Consider the following 9,721-nt stretch of genomic DNA (forward strand, 5'->3'; position numbering starts at 1 on the left):
TTATTTAAGAAAAAATTTCCTATTCCAAGGTCATAAAGATATTCTGATATTTTCTATAAAATTTGTTGTTTTACTTTTTATGCTTAGGTCTACAAGTGTGAATTAATTATTTTATATGGTGTGAGATAGAGATTCTTCCCGACTCCACATGGATATCCAGGTAACCCAGAACCCTTTCTTGGAAAGGTGTCCTCTGACCGTTGCTTTGCAGGGCCACCTTTGTCATGACTGAGCATCTACATATGTGAGGGTCTGTTTTGGGTGTCCCTATTTTATTCCTTTGGTGTATTTGACTACCTTTGAGCCATTATCACCCTAACTTAATGATTGTCATTTTATGATAAGTCTGGATATCTTGTGGAATAAGTTTCCCACTTTGTTCTTCTTTTTCAAGTCAGTTTTGGCTAATCTTGGCTTTTTGCCTTTTCGTGTAAGTTTATGAATTAGCCTACAAATGCTTCCAAACATATCTGCTTGGGTTTTGAATGGGATTTTACTGAGTCTATACTTTAATTTGGAGAGAATGGCATCATTAAAATATTCCATGTTCTAATCTGTGAACTTTTGTGTATATCCCTCCATCCATATATGTCTTATTAAATTTCACTCAATCAAGTTTTATAATTTTCTGTGTAGAAGTCTTCCACATCTTCATTTGATTTATCTTTAGGTATTTGACTTTTAATGCTAATTAAAATGATATATTTAAAAAACTCATCTTTGTAGCTTTAATGGAAATATAATAGGTTTTTGTAGCTTGACCTTGTATCCAGCAACTCTGCAAAACTCACATTAATTATAATGAGTCATGTGCAAAATTTTGGGATTTAATAAATTTATAACAATATCACCTGTGAATAAAGGCAGTTATTTCTTCCATTCAAATATTTATGCCTTTTGTTCTTTTCCTTGCCATGTTGCCTTAACTAGGAATTCCAATGTAGAAGTTGTAATAGTGGGCATTCTTGTCTCATTCCAAATCTCAGGGGGAAAGCATTAAATATTTCATCTAAGTGTGATGTTTGTTATAGTTTTTGTAGGTACTCTTTATCAAATACAGGAAGTTCTCTTTTTTTCCTAGTTTGCTAAGAGTTTTTATTTTTGCTTTCTATTAATTATAAACTGACATTAAATGTCATCAAATGTTATTTCTACATTTGTTAGATAATCTTATTATTTTCTTTATTCTATTAATGCGGTAAATTACATTGATTGATTTAGACTGTTTAAACAACCATGCCTTATTGAAAGAAATCTACATGCCATGATATACTTTAATTTTTATATCTTGCTGTATTTCATTTGCTAATGTTTTGTTTAGGATGTTCATGAGAAACATTGGGCTCTAATTTTCCTTTTTTGTAATGCACTTTTCAGGTTTTAGTATTGCAATGCCTATTCTGCATGACCACCATGGTGGGGTCTTAGATAGAAATCAAATTTGTGACCCACAAGAGGCTTCACCCAGCACCAAATTGACAAAGCTTTACAATAAGATAAATGATGGACAATATATCATGCGCTGCAAGAGAGCTGTAGAAGTCTTGTTTATCCTCTGTGCATCTTCCTATGTCCACAATAATTTCACACTAGAATGTAAATGGTGGTGAAAGATGAGCCGGACTATCTCAGGTCAAGAATTGCACCAGATCTGGGATCTCTTTGGCTTTTATATCTTGGTTATCATGTAGCCCTCTGTGGGATGTATTTCTAGCTCCTATTTTTCTGTGCAGCTGCCTCTTGTCAATCACTGGTTACCCAATAGTCAATCTTAACAAATAGGCACAGCTGCTGGTTTACTACACAGTAGGATCCTAATTTGTTTTGGATCTGGTAGCCTTCTATACATTCTTTGAATTACTGTTGCAAGATGTGGAACCAGGAGTCAAATCCTCAGATTTTCTGGAGGATGAAGAAATGATTATAGTCCACCTGTTAATTCTTCCTTCCGGTTTCCTCAGACAGTTGTCAATACTTCCTTGCCATACATTCCTTAGACATTTAAAAGTAATTAATATAGTAACTTCTACATTATTTTATGTACAAAAATAGACGTTCAGAACTCTGAAACACTAGGACCTCTATCATCCAATTAAGAATTCAAATTCCTTCCCAATAATCACATTGAACTATCACTATATTGCCTCACAAGATTTCTAATACACCTTTTTCAGCTGGGCTTTTCCTTTTCACTATCACTTGCATTTTTTATAGGCTTCAACAGAGGCGTTGAGTTGCATCTGTAACTTTTCCAAAGCTAAATTTACTTCTTTTTCTGGTCGATAAGTCTCCATGGGTATTATATCAATCAGAAACTTTAGTTTGACTTCCCCAAATATCTTTTAATTCTGGCAACCACTTTGTACCTATGTTCCATTTTCATTTATCTTTATAACAGTCTAAAAATTCTTTACTATGCCATATACTGTGGCAGAGAGACTAAATAATGTTTAACACATCCACACGAGTTATAACAATGTCAATTTCCTAACCTTCCCAGCAAAAATACCACTTTCTCGTTTGCCATCTATTTCCCATTATTGGCATAATTACTAAAGGTCATTGCTCCGTAAACTCTAGGTCCCATCTGGTCTGGGGGAATGCTTGTACTTCATGCAACAAAGAACAAGTTTTATATTAACTCAGGATTTCGGTATCATTGTGGAGCATTGCCCATCTGTCTCCATGGGGATGATCCAAGCTTGATCCTTATGCTGTTCAAACTCTACCAATTGTATCACAGAAAGCTAAGTTCCTTTCTACTTTTTGACACTGTGGCTCTAAAGGAGTATCAGTAAATCTCATGCCTACCAGTAAAATCTTTGCATAGTTTAGACTGGCCATGGTGTTCCCACAAATGAATCTCCTCTTCGCTGCACCTGTAGGCAACTGGCCACTGTTATTTAAATATATCAGATGCTACTGCTATCAACATTGCATTTGTTCCTCCCTGGGTGAGGATATACGTTCTCTCCAATAGTTATTGACAAGGAAGATCCTGAGTTAGTTTAGTAAATGCATATTCCATTCAAATATTGCTTCATCATATATCTGGGCCAGGTGCCAAGTTCAGCCAGTTTCCTGGAAGAGGACTCCCTCTAGTGGCCATTTAGACTATAATAGTGAGTCTCCAGGAAAGTAATTTCTACTTAACTCAACACACTTGATCAAGTTCCTAATGGCCTAAGTCCTTCTTAGTCCTCTAGGTCAATGTTATGTGATCAAAATTGTTGCCCTGAGTATTCGTGGCGTGAGACTAATTCAAGCACACCATGTGCACCAAAAATGTGTTGTGTTCCTCAAGAGATTGCCAGGTGAGCATATTCACTAAGCAGGTGCACTTCAGTTCAAGTATCCCAAAGCCTTCCCCAAATCATTATTTCTTGGAAGTTCCAGAGTGAAATCATCATTAATATGCGACAACTCTTTCATGCCAATATTCCCCTCTTGGACATCATTGTGATTCCTTGAATCCTGCTGGTATAGTTTTCCCTCTACATTCATATCTGGTGTAGTTAAAGGAGCAAATTAGATTCGAACATAGTTGGCAGACAACAGCAATGCATCTCCCTCATACTCAGGTACTTGCTTTAACCAGGTGTCATCCTGCTTTACAGAAACATAAGCTGGCAGTTGTTAGCTGACAGTCACAATATATCCAGTGAGGCTCAAAGGCAGGAATTTTCTTAGGGCTACAGAGAATCAGCATGATAAACATAACAACAAAATGTGACTAAAATGATAATCCCAACCTACTATTATCTAGGCAGATCATTAAGAAACTCTGGTGTCTTCTTTCCAAATTGTATTTTTAAGGTCTCAAGAAATTGTTATAGTGTAGCTTTGGTCCAATTCTCCTTCTCAGAGGAAAATGAATCCTGGGGCATCTTCCTGTATTGACCATAACTCAGCACCCTATATGAGAGAAACAGCTAAGAATATTACTCTCGAGGCCGGCTCCGTGCCCGAGTGGTTAAGTTCACGCGCTCCGCTGCGGCTGCCCAGGGTTTGGATCCTGGGCGCGGACATGGCACCGCTCGTCAGGCCACGTTGAGATGGCGTCCCACATCCCACAACTAGAAGGACATGCAACTAAGATATACAACTGTGTACGGGGGGGGGTTGGGGAGATAAAGCAGAAAAAAACAAAACAAAGGAAGATTGGCAGCAGTTGTTAGCCCAGGAGCCAATCTTTAAAAAAAAGAAAAAGAATATTACTCTCTTGCTCTGAAGTAGTTTCTTACAGAAAGAATGACGACTCCCTTTTCTGCCTTTATTTTCCATTATGTGATTCTCTTTTCAACTGCCACAGTTCTCCCGCTTTTTCCAGTTAGTTCCTTCCTCAACCCAGGCTAGGCTTCTCTGGATAGATGTCTCTGCTTTAGCTACACTGCCCTCTGCAGGTATGTAGCGGGATTAGGCTTTATTCATTTCTAGGAAGAAGTAGAAAGGCAAAGGATGGTGGGGGCATCTCTACCAGGAGGGAGTGAGGCATCACCTATGGTCTGTCTTAGTTTAGCCCCATGAGGAAAAGTCACTAGCCAGTCAATTTTTCCTTTAGGAATAGGTACAGTCAAATTTAGAGAAATTTAAATAGAATTCTGAGCAGCAATGTGTTCTGTCTGGATATGCAAGTGTTATCCTAGACTCAAGTCAATTGGATTCACAAGACAAAAAGAAATTCTGTGAGTTGGAGATAATTTTTGTGAGGTGAAAGGTAGCATCATCCCTGTACCTTTCATTCCCACCTCTGCACCTCCTGAAATTACCAACTATGTTCCCCTTATACTAGCCCTTATATTCAGATGGCACATGTTTGCCTGGTGTTAATCTATATTGTGCACCAGTGTTGAATAGCTCCAAAAGCCTTACTCATTATCTCCAGGTCATCCAACTTCTTTTAAACCTGAAGCACAATTTGCTTTTGGTAAAATGACTCAAATCTTAAGTGTATAGCTTTTTACTGATGATTTGTTTATCTATTTCCTGTTGATGAACTTTTGGGTTGTTTTTACTTTCTCCCGTTATGAATAAAGCTGCTATGAATTTTTTGTACAAGTTTTTTTTATACATTTGGGTTAGTTGTATACATAATTTTATTAGGAATTGCCAAACTGTTTTCCAAAGTGATTGCATAATTTTACATTCTTTTTTATTTATTTTTATTTTATTTAATTTTATTTATTTTAATATTTTTATTGCAGTAACATTGGATTCTAGCATTATAAAGCTTTCAGATGTACATTGTAATATATTTTGAATTCTGCATAGATTACATCATGTTCACCACCCAAAAACTAATTATAGACCATCACCACACATGTGCCTAATCACCCCTTTTGCCCTCCCCCCACCCCCTTTCCCTATGGTAACCACCAATCCAGTCTCTGTTGCTGTGTGTTTTTTTGGCTTTGTTTTTATCTTCTACTTATGAGTGAGATCATATGGTATTTGACTTTCTCCCTCTGACTTATTTCACTTAGCATAATACCCTCAAGGTCCATCCATGGTGTCACAAATGGCCAGATTTCATAATTTCTTATGGCTGAGTAGTATTCCATTGTGTATATATACCACATCTTCTTTATCCATTCGTCCCTTGATGGGCACCTAGGTTGCTTCCAAGTCTTGGCTATTGTGAATTATGCTGCAATGAACATAGAGGTGCATGTATCTTTATGCATTTTTGTTTTCAAGTTCTTTGGATAAATACCCAGCAGTGGAATAGCTGGATCATATGGTAGATCTATTCTTAATTTTCAGAAGATTCTCCATACTGCTCTCCGTAGTGGCTGCACCAGTTTGCACTCTCACCAGCAGTGTATGAGGGTTCCCTTCTCTCCACATCCTCTTCAACACTTGTTGTTTCCTGTCTTGTTAATTATAGCCATTCTGACTGGAGTGAGGTGATATCTCATGGTAGTTTTGATTTGCATTTCCCTGATAGCTAATGATTTTGAACATCTTTTCATATGCCTGTTGGTCATCTGTATATCTTCTTTGGAGAAATCTCTGTTCAGATCTTTTGCCCATTTTTCAATTGGGTTGTTGGTTTTTTTGTTGTTGAGCTGTATGAGTTCTTTGCATATTTTGGATATTAACCCCTCATCTGATATGTGGTTTGCAAATATCTTCTCCAAATTGTTAGGTTGTTTTTTCATTTTGTTGATGGTTTCCTTTGCTGTGAAGATGATTTCTAGTTTAATGTAGTACCATTTGTTCATTTTTCCTTTTGTTTCCCTTGCCCAGTCAGACATGGTACTTGAAAATACGCTGCTAAGACGGATGTCAAAGAGAGTACTGCCTATGTTTTCTTCTAGAAGTTTCATGGTTTCTTGTCTTACATTTAAGTCTTTAATCCATTTTGAGTTGATGTTTGTGCATGGTGTAAGATAATGGTTTACTTTCATTCTTTTGCTTGTGACTGTCCAGTTTTCCTAACACCATTTGTTGAAGAGACTCTCCTTTCTCCATTGTACTCTCTTGGCTTCCTTGTTGAATATTAGCTGTCCATAAATATGTGGGTTTATTTCTGGGCTCTCAATTCTGTTCCGTTGATCTGTGTGTCTGTTTTTGTGCCAGTACCATGCTGTTTTGGTTGCTATGGCTTTGTAGTATATTTTGAAATCAGGGAGTGTGATACCTCCAGCTTTGTTCTTTTTTCTCAGGATTCCTTTGGCTATTTGGGGTCTTTTGTTGTTTCATGTAAATTTAGGATTCTTCTATTTCTGTGAAAAATGTTGGAACTTTAATGGGGATTGCATTGAATCTAAGATTCCTTTAGGAAGTATGGTCATTTTTTTTTTTTTTTGAGGAAGATTAGCCCTTAGCTAACATCTGCTGCCAATCCTCCTCTTTTTGCTGAGGAAGACTGGTCCGAAGCTAACATCTGTGCCCATGTTCCTCTACTTTATATGTGGGATGCCTACCACAGCATGGCTTGCCAAGCGGTGCCATGTCCACACCTGGGAAGTATGATTTTTCCCCATTGTGATATTATTAGGTTGCAGTTATAGCCTATTGCCACTAGTTGGGGGTCAAGAGCCACGTATTCTGAGCCCTCTGCCTTCAGCCGAGATGGAGCGGCACAGCACGGGTCCTGGGGGTTGGTGCTTTCTCTTATGTGCAGACCTGGGTTTCCCGATAAGCTCTCGCTATCTGGTCTTCTGGGGTCTTGGCTTGATGAGGTCACCCCATGCAAAAACTTTCGCTCTGTTAGAGGGCTTCCCTCTAGGCTGCAAGGGTGCTAGGGATTCCTGGTGATCCTGCAGATGTGTGACCCCTCCCCACTCCTTCTTTCATGGAGCCTCCCACGGCAATGATCTCAGTCTTTAGGGGAGGGAGCGAAGTTCTCTCTTACCCTGTTCCAGCTCCTCTGAGGGGGGCTCCAGCCTCTCAACCCTCCGTCGTTTGGCTGCTGTGAGTCTCGGAGGATTCCTGTGCCATTAGGATATTTTTTGTTGGAATATGGTTGCTCCTTTTTGTTGTATGTTGGAGGGGAGAGAGTCCCAGGCAAGCTCACTCCACCATGATGCTGATGTCACCCCTATTGAGACTTTTTGTGTGGTCTAATATGTGATCTATCCTGGAGAATATCCCATGTGCATTCAAAAAGAATGTGTATTCTGTGGTTTTTGGATGGAATGTTCTGTATATATCTACTAAGGCCATCTGGTCTAATGTGTCATTTAAGGTCAATGTTTCCTTATTGATCTTCTGTTTGGATGATCCATCTATTGACATAAGTGGAGTGTTAAAGTCCCTACTATTATTGTGCTGTTGTCTATTTCTCCTTTTGTCTGTTAATAACTGCTTTATATATTTAGGTGCTCCTATGTTGGGTGCATAGATATTTACAAGTGTGGTATACTCTTCTTGGATTGTTCCCTTTATCATTATATAGTGCCCTTCTTTGTCTATTGTTACAGTTTTTGTTTTAAAGTCTATTTTTTTCTGATATAAGTATTGCCATCCAGCTTTTTCTGTTGCCATTTGCATGGAGTATCTTTTTCCATCCCTTCACTTTCAGTTTGTGAATGTTTTTAGGTCTGAAGTGTGTCTCTTGTATGCAGCATATATGGATCTCATTTTTCATCGAGTCCACCACCCTTTGCCTTTTGATGGAGCACTTAGTATGTTGACACTTAAAGTAGCTGTTGATAAGAATGTACTTACGGCCATTTGATTACTTTTTTTCTGGATGTTTTACTAGTTCTTCTCCATTCCTTCTTCTCTTGATCTCTTCCCTTGTGGTTTTATGGCTTTCTTTAATATTATGTTTGGATTCCTTTCTCTTAATTTTTTGGGTACTTATTATAGGTTTTTGGTTTGTGATTACCATGAGCTTCATATAATAACCTATGTACACAGCAATCTATATTAAGTTTATGGTCTCTTGAGTTTGACCTCTTGCTAAAGGTTCTGCCCCTTACTCCCCTTCTCCCACATTTTATGTTTTTGACATCTTATCTAACCTCTTTTTTTGTGCCTGTGGATCTGTTACCCTCTTATCACGGAAATAGATAATTTTGGTACTTTTGAGCTTCATCTTATCTTCATAGGTGGTTATCTGCTACCTTTACTGTAGATTTACTTTACCAGTGATTTTATTGTTTTTCTTTGGTAGTTTTCTTATTCCTATTTGTGGTCTTCTCTTTTCCACTTAAATAAGTCCGTTTAGCACTTCTTGTATGGATGGTTTTTGGAGATAAACTCTTTTAGTTTTTGCTTGTCTGGGAAACTCTTTATCTCTCCTTCCTTTCTGAATGATAACCTTGTCAGGTAGGTTTTTTCCTTTCAGCGCTTTAAATATATCATGCCACTCCTTTCCAGTCTGTAAAGTTTCTGTTGAGAAGTCAGCTGATAGCCTTATGGTGTTTCATTTATGTGTCACTTGTTGCTTTTAGGATTCTCTCTTTACCTTTAATTCTTTACATTTTAATTATAACATGTCTTGCTGTGGGCCTGTTTGTGTTTATCTTGTTTGGTGCTCTCTGTGCTTCCTGGATATCTGTTTCCTTCCTTAGGTTAGGAAAGTTTTCAGCTGTTATTTCTTCAGATTATCTGCCCATTTGTCTCTCTTATCCTTCTGGGACACCTATAACACGGATGTTAGTACACTTGGTGTTATCCCAGAGGTACCTTAGACTGTCCTTGTTCTTTTAAATTCTTTTTTCTTTTATCTATTCAGCTTGGGTGATTTCCTCTAGTCTTTCATTCAGCTCACTTATCTGTTCTTCCGTATCATCTACTCTGCTATTGAGTCCCTCTAGTGAATTTTTTAATTTCCAGCATTGTAGTCTTCATTCTGATTGTTTCTTTTTTATATTTTCCAGTTTTTTGTTGAAGTTCTCACACAGTTCATCCATACTTCTCTCAAGATCAGTGAGCATCCTTATGACTATTAGTTTGTACTGATTTTGTGTGGATTGCTTATCTCTATTTTGTTTAGTTCTTTTTCTGTTTTTTTTTTTTTTCCTGTTCCTTTACTTGGAACATATTCTTTTGTCTTTTCATTTTGTCTTTTTCTCTGTGCTTATATCTATGTATTAGGTGGGTCAGCTTTGTCTCCTGATCTGTGAGGGTGGCTTAATGTAAGAGATGCTTTATGAGGCCCAGCAGTGTTCTTCTCTCTCATCACCAGCTCTGAATATTCTAGGAGGATTCCCTGTGTGGGGTCTTTGCTTCCTTCTTTTGTGGCAGTGTTGTTCTTGTTGCCCAG

The sequence above is a fragment of the Equus caballus genome, chromosome 25 (assembly GCF_041296265.1).
Source record: "Equus caballus isolate H_3958 breed thoroughbred chromosome 25, TB-T2T, whole genome shotgun sequence".
In the NCBI taxonomy this organism is placed as follows: Eukaryota; Metazoa; Chordata; class Mammalia; order Perissodactyla; family Equidae; genus Equus; species Equus caballus.